The sequence below is a fragment of the Dermochelys coriacea genome, assembly GCF_009764565.3.
Source record: "Dermochelys coriacea isolate rDerCor1 chromosome 12 unlocalized genomic scaffold, rDerCor1.pri.v4 SUPER_12_unloc_1, whole genome shotgun sequence".
NCBI classification, from domain to species: domain Eukaryota; kingdom Metazoa; phylum Chordata; order Testudines; family Dermochelyidae; genus Dermochelys; species Dermochelys coriacea.
In genome coordinates, this window is record NW_025091561.1 from 116,302 (window position 1) to 131,300 (window position 14,999).

A 14,999-nucleotide genomic window follows, 5' to 3' on the forward strand; every position below is an offset into this window, starting at 1 on the left:
GAAGCACTGGGCTGTTATTATTATTGTAGTCTTAGTGCCTGAGCATCCACAGTGTGAACTGGAGCCAGATCTGGTCCCTTCGGTGGTCTACACTTAAAACGCTGCTGTGACGTGTCCCTAGCACCTTGGGTAGACAGTGACTGGATGGGTTTTCCCATCTCTGTAATAGCTACATGGACAGAACAATTCTTCCTTTTATTTACCACTATCTAACCAGGGCTTAGATCAGCTTAACTATACTGGTTTTGGGAATGTGGATTTTTCACACCCTGAGAGACGTAGCTCTGCAAGTTAGGTGCCCAGCGTACACCAGTCCATAAATCCCTCTGAGTATTGCAGTGCATTCACTGAACTGTGAGAGGAAAACATCAACCCACAAACACAGAGACTGAATTCCCCACAGTTAATCTCTCTGCACTTTCCAGAACATTACAAAATTCAATTAATTCCTGCTAGGAAAACTGTGCCATTCAGAATTTGAATAGTGACCCCGGCTCCTTCCTGCACCTGCTCTACATGGCTACACAGCACATTCTCCACCTGCAAAGTCACCCCCAGGGTTCAGCAGGGACCCCGGCTAGGACAGTAGGTGTAGCTAAGAGCTCGGTGTGCCTGGCACTGAGGCAGGGGCACCCGAGGCTCTGAGTCAGCTGTAAAGAAGTAACCCCCGCACACACACAAGTACAGAGATTGAATTCCCCAACTTTAACATCATGACACCCTGTAGAAAGCCACACGTGTCCGTTGTTTTTTCACAGGGAGATGCAAACATCAGGTGACACCAATTTTGAAGTCTGAGTAAATAAAGTTTAGGAGATAGTTATTAAGCTCGCAAAAATATGACAAAGATCCCTCTGCATAACACCGGAAGGTGAAATAGGAACAAAGACAAACCTTGTCAGCAAAGGTGACAAACGATTTCCAAATTTCCCAAACGATCTTCAAAATGTTTCTAATTCCCATCTGTCCTCCACAGAAGCTCTGTGCAGTTTAACTGTTCTGCAGCCAGCTGCCCATTAGAAATACTTCTGTGGCACATTCCCAGACCTGGACATTTAGGAAGGACAGAATTTGAAGAGCAAACGCGGCTCCCCGCACCAGGTGGGATTAGAGTGTTTTTTCCCTGGCACTTCGCCTTTTTTAATAGTACAGACCCTCCCGTGCCCAGCTAGCCAATGAACTTGGGGAAAAGGTTGCGGGAAGCAGAGACCTTAAAAACAAGGAAATAAGAGGCCATTTGTCAGGCAAGGTGGCCTAGTAGTTAAAGCAATAGTCTGCTCATCTGACGCCATTCTTGAGCTGCCTGTTATAAAAAGCTGGTTCCCCACTTCACTTCCAATAGATTTGCTAGAAACCCCCCCAGGTCCCTGCTCACCCCAGGGGGAGTAAGATGAGAAACCCCCAGTGGGTGCTGAGCTTAGCCCCAGGCTGCTGTCTCAGGGGTGGGGGGATTGATGGTTTGCTGCTGAGGAGGGAGACAGGACAGCCCTCTGGGGCTCTCCTCCGAGTCTCTGCCCAGCCCAGGCTGCCTGCTGGCCTCAGCTGCTGCCCCTCCGTGCTCTGGAGCAGGGGTTCTATCACCATTTTTTTGGTGGCCTCAGACTGTGGCCACCAACTTTTGCTAGTGGTAACTATGACAATTTTTCCAAGCCGGAGCCCCACTGTCCCAGGGGTTGAAGCCTGAAGCCATAGCTCATGGGCTGAATCCCAGAGCCCTCTGCTGAAGCCCTCTGGCTGGAGCTTGGAGGGCTGGAGGTGGGTAGGTTAAAGCCCAGAGCCCTGGGGCTGACACGAGGGGGCGAGGGGCCCTGAAACCTCAAGCCACTCCTGGAGCCCTGCAAGCTGGAGCCCAAAGTCTTCCCCCAGAGCCTCTCAGCCCCCTGGTAGGTGAGTTGGGAATTCACAAGCTGCCTGCAGAGTTGAAGTTTCCTACCCCGTCAAGAACACCCCCAGCCCCACATGCCTGCAGATGCACTGCCCGGAGCCCCAAGGGGCTGGGTGGTACATGTCGCCAATTCCCTGCTGGTAGCGCCAGCAAACACCAAGGCAGTGCATCCAGGAGCAACAGCTGGACGGGGGCTGCTGCTTTACCCCCATCTACATCTCTGCCCAGGAGGCTGGCCTGGATTTAGAAAAATCCCCAAATTTGAGCTATGCTGCTCTAGATTCAAAATTCAGGGCCGCAGTGGGGCAGAGGCTGGGGCAGGGCAGAGGCCTGGGTTGGGCTGGGAACATGCTGGAAGTTCTGGTACCCAGAGAACTGGCCTGACTCACTTCTCAGCAGCAAACAAGTCAATTCCACGTCCCCTCCCTGGAAAAATCAGCCTGGAGCTAAGGGCAGCACTGGCGGGGGTGGGGTGGGGGGTTCCTTTAGTTCCCAGCGAGGCATGAGGGAACCCGGGGTGTCTCTAGAAGAACTTTTGGAGCTGACCTTGGGAAAACGCCTTTAAGAACAGCCAGCTCAAGTTGAAACTGACTTTTTTTAAACCATTTTTATAACACTAACAAACCCTTGAATCCTAGTGGCACCCCCCTATAAAATGGCTTCAGCCTTGTATTTTACCCAGGGTAAAACTAAACATCCCTTCAAATACAAAGGAGTGGAGATCAATCCCTTTTCAGAGTTAACGCACATGAAAGAACCATGTTATGTTTCATCCCTTATATCCTGGTCCTATCGCCTTCCCCTTCTCTCCATTAAAAGTTGTGGTATTTTGCACAGAAACTTTATTTCCTCAGAGAGACCTGGGAACAAGGGCTGCTGGCTCCACGGTACCAGATAAACACCTTTAATAGGAGACAGCGTCCCTGACACAAATCATCTCCCACCTTCAGTTCAGTGACACCTGAATGTTCCTTATCCCGGCAGAGCCCAAGGATTGAAAGCAGCAAAATCAAACTCCTCTGTACGGAGCAGGAACGCTCGGCTCTTTCTTCTTGCAGCTGCTCTTAGTCCGTGAAACAATAAGGCTGGAACGCAAGGCTGAGTTCACGCACCAGCCCCCTGAGACATTTCAGTGCCCAAGAGAAAACTTGACCCCTGCTATCGGAATCCCTGATTGGCTGGTGATTTGAATGGGAAAGGGACTGTGTGCATTGTCAAAGTTGGAAATGAACAGTCTACAGCAATGTCATTAACACAAACACACTCTCATCGTGCTCTAGCCAGACGGGAAATGGGCAGGAATTCTCGCTGTTGAGCCTGGACACAGGTGCACAACGACACAGAAGTGAGTGTGCTGGGGGAGCCGGTCTGGGCAAACAACGGGACATGAGAACTCACAGAGTACAGAACTATAACGTAGTGAGAAAAACTGAAAAGTCAGTTAAGGTGATGGAGTAGAAATCCATTGGGTCTGCCTGTGCAGGTTCAAATCCTGCCGACTGTGGGTCTCATTGTTGCAGTGTCAGTGTCTGTGCATCCACAGGGCCAACGGGACCCAGAGCTGGTCTCACTCTAAGGTCTTTTCTCTACGTGCCGATGGATCGATGCGCGGTGATCAATCCACCGGGTTGGGGCAGGGGCATCGATTTAGCGTGTCTACTGAAGACCTGTTAAATCAACCCCCGATTGCTCTCCCGTCGACTCCGGTACTCCACCGGAATGAGAAGCATAAGGTAAGTCATAAGAGAAACTTTCCCGTCAACCCAGCACAGCGCAGACACCACAATAAGTCGATCTAAGCTACATCAACTCCAGCTACATTATTCACGTAGCTGGATTTGCATAACTTAGGTATACTGAGCCCATAGTGTAGACCTGCCCGTAGGCTGTCTGTACTTAAAAGACGGCTGTAGCACGTTGGAATAGACAGTTACTACGGTGATTGGAGGCGTTTTCCCAATGCTGTAGTAGCCAGGTTGATGGAAGAATTCTTCCCTCCACCTAGCGCTGTCTACGCCAGGGCTTCGGTCAGCTGAACGATATTGGTTAGGATGGTGGATTTCTCACACCCGGAGAGAGACGTAGCCCTGCCTGTTAAGTGTCCAGAGAACATCAGCCCTTAGATCTCTCTTAGTATTTCAGTGAGCGCAATGAACCGTGAGAAGAAAACATCAACTCACAAACACAGAGACTGAATTCCCCACATTTAATCTCACTGCATTTTCCAGAAAGTCACAAAATCCAGTTCATTCTTGCTAGGAGAGAGATACATTAAGTGACACTAATTCTTAGGCTTGTGTAAATAAAGTTATGGGTTTAATTAATATAGTAAAAATGAGGTCTGAGATATGAGATTAATCGCAGTTATCTCAAATTCACAATCACAAATTCAAATCTACATCATAAGCAGAACTCCCACCCCAGAGTACGCTGAGCAGTGTCCTTCGCCTCAGTTTCTTCCCTTGAGTTGTGACAGTCCCATGCAATGTTCCTTTAACAGACCCCTCTGCTCTCCTTCCCCCAATCCCCACCCCCATGGTCAGCAAACCCCAGGGGTGGGGGAGAGGGGAAGGCATCCAGCGATACCTCAGCTTCTGCTGATGCCACTCCCTCACCTGGCTCTCAGGTTGCCCTGTTCCCTCTGCGTCGCTGCTGCTCCACGGCATTGTCGTTCCCCTGCTGCTGGGAGCGTCTGCGTCGCCCCTTCCCCTGCCGTCGCCCGCCTGTCTCCAGCGTCACCCCTTCCCCTGCCATCGCCTGCCTGTCTCCTGCATCGCCCCTTCCCCTGCCGTCGCCCGCCTGTCTCATGTGTCACCCCTTCCCCTGCCTGTCTCCCGCGTCGCCCCTTCCCCTGCCGTCGCCTGCATGTCTCTTGTCTCACCCCTTCCCCTTCTGTCTCCCGCATCACCCCTTCCCCTGCCGTCACCCGCCTGTCTCCCGTGTCGCCCCTTCCCCTGCCGTCGCCCGCCTGTCTCCCGTGTCGCCCCTTCCCCTGCTGTCTCCCACGTCACCCCTTCCCCTGCCATCGCCTGCCTGTCTCCTGCATCGCCCCTTCCCCTGCCGTCACCCGCCTGTCTCCTGCATCACCCCTTCCCCTGCCGTCGCCCGCCTGTCTCCCGCGTCGCGCCTTCCCCTGCCGTCACCCACCTGTGTCTCGTGTTGCCCCTTCTCCTGCCATCGCCAGCCTGTCTCCCATATCACCCCTTCTCCTGCGGTCACCCACCTGTCTCCTGCATTGCCCCTTCCCCTGCGGTCACCCGCCTGTCTCCCAGGTTGCCCCTTCCCTTGCCGTTGCCCGACCGTCTCCTGCCTCATCCCTTCCCCTGCCATCGCCTGCCTGTCTCCCGTGTCCCTCCTTCCCCTGCTGTCACCCCTGTCTCCTGCAGCCTCTACATGGCCACGTAGTGGGGGAACCTCTCTACAAGTGCAGACTGGGCAGCCTCTTTCATTGCAACACCATAGGCAGGGCAAGAACCGCCATCTGGGGGAGACTAACTCCCTGTCCCATCCCTGCCACCTGAGGCCCTGCCCCTTCCGCAAACCCCCCTGGAGCCCAGAGCCTCCCCCCACTGCAGCAGCCAGCTCCCGCCAGAGGCTTTTCCCCCGGGCTTCCTCCCAGCCCCAGAGTGGGCTGTGCGGCCCCAGCCTCCCCAGCCCGGAGCATGGAAAGGGCGGGTTATGTGGCCCCGACTCGACCTGCTATTGACTCGTGGGGCTCTGCGCTCCATCAGCCGGGGTGGGCCTGGCTGCGGCCAGGACTCAGGCTGGGGCTGCATGGCCGCGCTTCCCTGGTGAGCCATGAGACAGGCCAAGGGCTGTGGCAGCCAACAGGGAAGAGGGAGGGAGGCATCTTTGAGCGGGCGCGTCTCGTCCGTTTCTCCCTTGCTGCCTCAGGGGAGGTGGGAAGGGAGCGAAACGTTCCCCTCTGAAGGTTTTGCTCCCGGCCTTGAGGATTAAGCCCGACCCCCCGGCGTGGCTGCTGGGAGATGGGATTCTGGGTCGCATCCAGCGCACTCGGAGGGCCACCAGCTGAAAGCACTGAGGCCAAGAGAGTCAGTTTTGAGGTGGAAAAAAATGTCCTTTGAGGCTCCCAGCACATCTTGACAAACAAGGAAAAAGCACAGGATTACCACCGTCCCTGGGTGGGCTCGAACCACCATCCTCTCGGTTAACAGCCGAACGCGCTGACCCATTGCGCCACAGAGACACCCAGAGACATGGCTGCTCTTAGCCACGCTGTGCAGCCTGCACATCTGCTGCCCGTGCTAGAGCTTGCAAGGTGCTAGTCCGGACAGAACCACATTCACCATGGCACCAATGGCTCCATGGTGCCGGGCCCAAACTCAGACAGGCCCATAACACTCGCTTCCTCCCCTCTCGCAGGGCTGCAGAAGTGGAGCCTCGCAGCAGCAGGGATCCAGCCTGGGAGCTGAGCCAACAGAGCCAGCCCTGGAGCAGGAAACGAACTAAATTTCCCAGCATTCCCTTGGCCACCATCCACAGGAAAGGGAGCAGGAGGGAGTGGGGAAGCTGAGACCCCAAGTGCTGCAGCTTGCTGTCAATGGGGAGCTTTCTGCTCAAAGGGGGTGGTGCTGTTAATGGGGAACAAGTGTGCCCAAGGAGTAGAAGGCTTTGGCCCGGATATCACCCTCAAAGACTTCCCCAGGCTGGATGAGGGATGCTGGTGTGACCTCGCCTGGCAGCCCCCAAAGGGGGATCTGGGTGGACTGAATGGACAGTGCCCCTCTCTGTCTGAAGCCAAGCAAGGGAGGTCTGTGGATCCCACTTAAAATGAAAATTAAGGGAGGGGACGCTCTACTAGAGGACCTGAGCAGCTGTAGATACAGTACCAGGCCCGTCGGAGGGTTTCCATGTCTGAGCCAGGGAAGCAGAAATTGGCTTTTCCTTTCTAGATTTATCCAATATTCAGAAAGGGAATCGAGCACCTGCCTTCCACATTGGAACACTCTCAAAATTCAGGAGTGCTCAAGCTCAATGTGGGCTACTGTTACTTCATTTCTCCCCAATCAAATATGCTGATCCACTGTAACGTGCTGTGGAAAAAGTAGGTTAAAATTGAGCTACAAATGCTGGTATCTCCCCAGCACTAACTCGGACTGGAATTGCTATTTTCAACAGCTATTGTCATTTGGTTTAGTTTTGTTTGTTGAAAGGGAAGACAGTAATATTGCACTGACAAATTCCCCATTGAAACAAAGAGTGGAAGAAAAGAATAACAAAGGCACCTCAACTTTTCCTCATTTATGTAGGACAGTCTTATCATACAGATCCAGATATCCTTCAATCACACAAGCTGAAAATTGTCCCACTTTAACGCAGTTCTGTAAGCATGCAGGGACCAGTCCTGTCTGTGTTCTGTGCACATCCAAAATTCCTCCTGAATTCAGAAGGGCCTTGCTTTTGTGACCATACTTACTACCTGATATTTTCAGCCCTTGTAAGCGAAGCAGGTTTACATTTCGTAATTGGGCAGGAGGCCTCTCAGAAAAAGTTAGGTGTTGTCAGAGGTGTTGCTTATTCACTGGGTAATGTGAGACCTGCCTGTTACAATAGTAAACCACTGCAGTATAGAATGCGCTTTGCTCCCAGAGTCTGGAATGGGGTCCTTTGATTCTGTACGCGGCCCATTAAAGATAATGAAAAGACTCCCACTCACTTCAACAAGCTTTGGACAGAACTGGTTATACACAGGGTAACTCCACTGTCTTCACAGGGTCCTGGTCCCACAGCAGAAAGGGGCCACGTGAGCTTGTTGCAGAGCTGCTGCTCAGGGATGGGAACTTCCTGATTCCCCAGCCTCCAAAATCATCCTGGCTGAACTTTCTGCACAACTACATGCTAGCTGAGTGTTCGTGGGAATTGGTGGCCTCTGCAGCAGGTGATGGGCAACTCAGCTACTTAAAGCCATGGCCTAGAGGAGGGAAGCGCTTAACTGCAGAGTCTGCTGCTGCCTAGGGCCAGTGCTGAGGATTTAGAGGCCCTAGTGCCGCCGTTGCAAGGTTCAAGCATGCTCAGCCTTGGAATTGCCACCCCTCCCTCGACTAGTAGCGGCAGCTATCTTAGGCTGGCCTCTGACATTTGGCCCCATGGCTAGAGTCAGAGAAGCTGCAGGTGGCTTTGTGAGTATTGGGGGCCATAAAGCTAGAGCAGATAAAGAAACTGGAATTAACCTCAAGGAACAGAGGTCACCCATAGGAAAGGAATGTCAAGGGGAGCAGGGAAAGAGGAAGCAGGTCAGGCTTGCATTGGGACAATAGTCCCAGCTGGTTGGGGAGCATGTCCAAAGTAGAAAGGAAACAAGCATGGGGAGAGGTGGTGGTGACCAGGCAGTAGACTAGCCTGTAGATGGGAGCAGAGGAAGAAAGGCTGGTGTCTTCAGATTCCCAAGGGTCCTCAGTTTGGGTAAATGGTGTTTGCAAGGGGCTTGCTCCAATGGGAGGATGGACGCTGGGGAGGGGATTTGTCAGAACTGACCAGGCATCTGCTGGCTTTGGATCGTGGAGCTGAGAGTGAGACCACACACAGTGACTGGTGACATGGGGTGGCCCTGGAGACATGGCTATAGAAGGTCTGAATGAGGAAGGAGATAAATCTGTGGGGGGCTTCCCTGATCACTAGAAAAGTTCTGCTCACTCTGGACACTGGTAAACCCACATGTGTAGAGCTCATTGGGTAGAACTGGGGGCTGAGGGAGCTGTGTATGGCAATGCAGATAGTCATGTAGAGGTGTGCGATCAAAATGAAAAATGTCTCTGAGATTCTGTACCGGGTACACTAGGGCACCAATGGCCCTGCCACACCAGGCCCATGCTCGGAGCCCACAATGACAACATAGGGGCCCAAAAATATGTTTGGTGCTGGAGCCCACAAAAGGTTAATCTGCCCCGAAATCCAGATGCTGGTGGTTGTGGGTGAAGATCCAGCAGAGTGGCGCAGCGGCAGCATGCTGGGCCCATAACGCAGAGGTTGATGGATCGAAACCATCCTCTGCTAGGAATGTGCTTGCTTCTTTTTGCTCTGAGCATTCACACGAGGCAGAGACCAGCAGAGCTCCAGGAGCCTCAGCCACAAGGCCAGAGGTGGCTGAGGTGGGGGCCTGCCAGCGAGCTCCCCAGCACCTCTGGCTGCCTGGGCTGAAGGCAAGAGGCCTGTGTGTGGTGAGGGCTCCTGTCCCGGCCTGAGGCTGCCATGCTTCCTCGTCCCCTTCTCCCACCCGCACTGGCAGGTGGCTTCTGCATAGAAGAGGAGTGTCATAAAAGTAAAGGGAAGGGTAAACACCTTTAAAATCCCTCTTGGCCAGAGGAAAAATCCTTTCACCTGTAAAGGGTTAAGGAGCTAGGATAACCTCGCTGGCGCTTGACCACAATGACCAATCAGGAGACAAGATACTTTCAAAGCTGGAGGGGGGAGAAACAAAGGGTCTGGGTCTGTCTGTGTGATGCTTTTGCCGGGGACAGAACAGGAATGGAGTCTTCGAACTTAGTAAGTATCTAGCTTGATATGCGTTAGATTATGATTTCTTTAAATGGCTGAGAAAATAGACTGTGCTGAATAGACTGGATATTCCTGTCTTTGTGTCTTTTTGTAACTTAAGGTTTTTCCTAGAGGGATTTTCTATGTTTTGAATCAATTTACCCTTTAAGGTATTTACCATCCTGATTTTACAGAGATGATTCTTTTTACTTTTTCTTATATTAAAATTCTTCTTGTAAGAAATTGAATGCTTTTTTCATTGTTCTTAATAACCAAGGGTTTGGGTCTGTGGTCACCTATGCAAATTGGTGAGGATTTTTATCAAGCCTTCCCCAGGCAGGGGAATGCAAGGCTTTGCTGAGGATTTTGCGGGGAAAGATGTTTCCAAACAACGCTATTCCAGTAAACTCAGTCAAATGTTTGGTGGTGGCAGTGGAAGTCCAAGGGCAAAAGGTAAAATAGTTTGTACCTTGGGGAAGTTTTAACCTAAGCTGGTAAAAATAAGCTTAGGAGGTTTTCATGCAGGTCCCCACATCTGTACCCTAGAGTTCAGAGTGGGGAAGGAACCTTGAGAAGGAGGGTGGCTTTCGGGACACTACACAGCTCTGTGTGGCTGTCAGGGGAAAGAGCCGAGGTTCCTGACTCGAGCTGCCATTGACTCGCACGGTTCTGTGCTCCATCAGCCAGGGCAGGCCAGGGTGCGGCCGGGACTCAGGCGGGGGCAGCATGACCGCGCTTCCCTGACGAGGCATGAGGCAGGCCAAGGGTTTTGCGCAGACAAAAGGGAAGTGGAAGGGAGGCATCTTCTCGCCGGTACGTCTTGTCCGTTTCTCTCTTGCTGCTTGAGTGGAGGCAGGAAGGGAGCGAAACTTGCCAGGTTCGAGGTTTTGCACTCGGCTGTGAGGACTGAGCCAAAGCCCCTGGCGTGGCTGCTGGGAGATGGGTTTCTGAGATGCATCCAGCACACTGTGAGGGTCACCAGCTGAAACCACTGAGGCCAAGAGGGACAGTTTTCAGGTGGCAAAAGGGAAACTTTGAGGCTCCCAGCAGGTCTTGAGGAGCAAAGAAGCAGCACAGGGTTACCACCATCCCTGGGTGGGCTTGAACCACCAGCCTTTCGGTTAGCAGCCAAATGAACTGACCCCTTGTGCCACAGAGACACCTAGATATAGATGTGTTGTTACCAAAGCTGCTGCCTAGCAGCCTGCGCGTGAGGGGCAGAGTGTTGGGGTGTAGGAGGGGCTCTGGGGTGTAGGCTCTGTGTGTGGGGGGGAATTTGGGTGCAAGAGGGGGCTCTGGGCTGGGGCAGAGTGTTGGGGTGCGGGGTCTGGAGGGAGCTCCAGGCTGGGGGATGGGGTGCAGGCTCCAGCTGGGAGGTGCTTACCACAGGCAGCTCCCAGTCAGCAGCTGGCTGCTGGCATGTCTGTGCATGCGGCCCCTGGGAGGGAGGGGGGCAGCGGGTCTCCAAGCACTGACCACGCCTGCAAGCGCCGCCCCTACAGCTCCCATTGGTCGGTTCCAAACCAATGGGAGCTGCGGGGACAGTTCTGGAGGTGGGGGCAGCGCGTGGAGCTGCCTCACCCTCCCCTTTCCCCACGGACCACGGAGATGGGCCAGCAGCAGGGGATCTTGGGGGGAGGGTGGTGGCTCAGGGGGAAGGGGTGGGGCCACAGTTTGGGTGCCTGTGGCCCCCGCACTTTTAGGAGGCTTACGCAGCTCCGGCTCACAAGGATGACAAAAGATTAGCAGGCTACTGTTTTAGGTGCTCAGCACCCCCACCCCCCAACTGCTAGCAGGCCTGGCCCACAAGCTCCTCCTCTTCTCCTTCAGCTCCTCCCACCTGCCAGTGATCAGGTGTGTGGGAGGAGTGGGGAGAGGAAGAAATAGGGCAGTATGGCAAGAGACTGGACGGGGTGGGGAGCAGGGCCTGAGATGGAGCAGGGGTCAAGCAACCCCCAGGAACTCTCAAAGGCAACGCCTCTGAGTACAGGAGCCTTCCCTGTGTTATACCAGTAAAATAAAAACCAGCAGGATCTTATTAAAGAGGAAAAGGCAAAATGCCACTTTTATTGTGAATACAGAAAGAATCATAGTAAGCAGTTAGTTATAGCTATAACATTCCATTCAATTTCGTATTTATTCACACACACACACACACAGGTTCTGCAAGCTTCTTATCACAGTTACCAGCCTTAGAGTTGCTCATGCCTAGCCACTGGCCAGGTGGCCTGGACATGAGGAGGGAGCAGGGCCTTGCCAGATGCTCATCTGACGCTCCTGGAAGTTGGTTTGCAGAATCAGACCCCAAAGTTCTCACTTTCTAGAGTCCATTTTTATAGGAATTTCTTCCTATGCCAGTCTATGGGAATTGCTCCATTATGCTGTTGCTGAATCAATCAGCCGATGGTACATTCCTGACAGCTCCGTGCTGCCAGATGTTATCTTGTTCTTTGGTTCTCCCATCCTTGAAGCTGTTGGGTGGATTCCAGTCTGCCCTCCGGGGGTCCTCTGGTTATTTCCACTTGACGCCTTCTTCAACTGATGGACACTGGATTCTTAGGCTGGCACCTCCTTGATCATTCAGTTGTTATCCACACCAAGCATCCATCCACATACATCCTCTATCTCTATTTTAATCACAATTGTTAACAAAGCGAGACGAATACAACAAAAGGGCGGGGAGTCTCTGGGCGCTGTTTCTGTTCTTACAGGGTATTGCTTTGAGTCTCTCTCTGTGTGAGTAGTTGTTGTTCCAAAGAATTGCTTGGAGAATAGACTCTGTCTTAGAATGTACTAACACAATTAGCAGCTTGCAAGTTTCACACAGAGAGGGAGAGGTTTCAGAGTAGCAGCCGTGTTAGTCTGTATTCACAAAAAGAAAAGGAGGACTTGTGGCACCTTAGAGATGAACAAATTGATTTGAGCATAAGCTTTTGTGAGCTACAGCTCACTTCATCGGATGCATTTGATGGACAGAGAGGGAAACAGTACCAAAAACCAAGAGACCTCTTAATTAGTAATACCCTGGAATTTCAACTATGGAGAATCAAACTCATTTGTGATTTTAATACAGAACTTCTTTAATATGATCCAACACCTGAGTCTGCGCTACCAGGATCCCTGCCACAGAGCAGGTGCACAAGTCTCAGCCTCCCTTTCCCACACGTGGCTCTGGACACCACCAGGAATGATTTGGCTCCTGGCACACAAGAGCTGAGTGCCTTGACAGGGGCTTGAACCTGGACCCTCCCCTTGAGAGCCTGATGCTCTATGGACTGAGCTGGCCAGGCTTGCTGAGAGCCTCTCCCCATCCTCCTTTTCTCCACAGCCACTGCCGATTCCTCCTCCTCTTCCTCCCTCCTGCACCTCAGGGTCCATAAATCTCTGCAGCTAGACAGCTGGCCACCCGCTTCACCCCAATCCTACATGCCTAAGCCTCCCTGCCAAAGTCCTGCACCTGGATCCATAGAATTAAGTCTCACGTCTCACTGGGAACTTGACTTCTTGTGCCCAGAGAGTCTCTGCCCCCACTCAGTAGCTGAGCCCACAAACACAGTGTTCACCTTTTCCAAAGAAGTGCTTGGAAAGGCTTTTCTCATGTGGGCTAATGGATAAGGCGTCTGATTTCCGATCAGGCAGTTGAGGGCTCAAGTCCCTTTGCAGTTGGGCTTGTGCAGTTTTCCCGTTGTGCTGAAAGTCCTTCTTTCTTCAGGACTGAAACCTCTTCTTGGCCACTCAGGCCAATGTTCTGCCTTTAGCTAGAGCCCTGGGAAAGTGTTGGGCATCACAACGGCGAGGGTGTGAGCCCAGGTGCGTCCAGTCTAGCTCTCAGGGTTCCTTCCCCACTCTGAACTCTAGGGTACAGATGTGGGGACCCGCATGAAAAACCCCTAAACTTATTTTTACGAGACTGAGGTTAAAAACTTCCCCAAGGTACAAACTTTGCCTTGTCCTTGAACACTATGCTGCCACCACCAAGCGTTTTAAACAAAGAACAGGGAAAGAGCCCACTTGAAGACATCTTCCCCCAAAATATTCCCCCAAACCCTACACACCCCCTTTCCTGGGGAGGTTTCTGAATAACATCCTCACCAATTTGTTACATCATCAAAGACCCAAACCCCTGGATCTTGGAACAATGGGAAAATCAGTCAGGTTCTTAAAAGAAGGATTTTATTAAAAAAAAAGGGAAGGTAAAAATCATCTCTGTAAAATCAGGATGGAAAATACTTTACAGGGTATTCAGATTCAAAACACAGAGGATCATCCTCTGGGGCAAAACCTTAAAGTTACAGAAAACAGGATTAAACCTCCCTCTTAACACAGGGAAAATTCACATAAAACAAAAGATAAACCAATCCACCTTGCCTGGCTTACCTCTACTGATTGCAATATTGGAGACTTGGATTAGGATGGGTTGGAAAAGATGGATTTTTGGGTCTGGCTTCTCTCAGTCCCAAGAGAGAACAAACATATAAACAAAGAGCACAAAACAAAAGCCTCCCCCTCCACCCAAGATTTGAAAGTATATTGTCCCCTTATTGGTCCTTTGAGTCAGGTGCCAGCCAGGATAGCTGAGCTTCTTAACCCTTTACAGGTAACAGGATGTTGCCTCTGGCCTGGAGGGATTTTCTAGCACTGTATACAGAAAGGTGGTTACCCTTCCCTTTTATGTGTATTTATGACACTAGCCTTTGCATTCCTTACTTACCAAAATAAATGGGCAGATGCCCGGGCTAGCGTGTAGATCAGTGTCCCTCCTCCAAATGTGCACCTGTCCCTGTGCTTGAGGGGGCTAAATAGCGCTTGGGGAGCTGGGTGTTTCTCTGCTTCTTCCAAGCTGGGGAAAAGCCTCTTGGGGTAAAATCTCCTGCCCTGCTGCAACAGTAAGCAGCTGGAGTGGGAACGATCAGAGGCCCCACCGGCGGGGCTTGCCCTGCTTTCCTACCATCTTCTGATGCTGGCCACAGAACAACAGCAGCTGCCCCGCATGCTGCTCTGTGGGTGGCCTTCAGTGGGTGTTTGGCATGGCAGGGAACAGGTTGGTCGGGTGTCATTGTGGCTGTCTGCTGGCAACGCGAAGGCATGGTCCTCCCCTCCTCTTGCCCCACCCTCAGTTGCTCTTTGGCTTTTTAGCCTTCCCTTGGAGCTGTCAGCACCAGCCACCTCTGCTCTAGGTGCCCAGAGGAGGAGAGGTGGGCTGGGCTAGAGCCTGGGACTCTTCCTCCCTCCTGCCTTTCCCTGACTATGAAGCCTGGCCCTGGTACTCCTTTCTTCAAGCACCATGTGGGAAAGAGGAAAAACATGGGCAGAAAGCACAAGGGCCAAACTTGTGGGCTGTCAAGGTTCCTTCCCCCACTCTGAACTCTAGGGTACAGATGTGGGGACCTGCATGAAAGACCCCCTAAGCTTATTCTTAAGAGCTTGGGTTAAAACTTCCCCAAGGTACAAACTTTTACCTTTTGCCCTTGAACTTTTATGCTGCCACCACCAAAGTGTCTAACAAAAATAACAGGGGAAGTGATCACTTGGAAACTTCTTCCCCCCACAAATATCCCCCCAAGCATTACACCCCCTTTCCTGGGGAAGGCTTGATAACCCTCGCATCTTAAGAACAATG

General features: G+C 52.2%; 1 non-coding gene across 1 annotated transcript; it reads right to left on the reverse strand.

Moving 5' to 3' along the window:
• Positions 1-6,018: 6,018 nt before the first annotated feature.
• Positions 6,019-6,092, reverse strand: TRNAN-GUU. Its single transcript has one exon. It is a non-coding gene; the product is annotated as a tRNA-Asn (tRNA).
• Between the last annotated feature and the right edge of the window lie 8,907 nt (positions 6,093-14,999).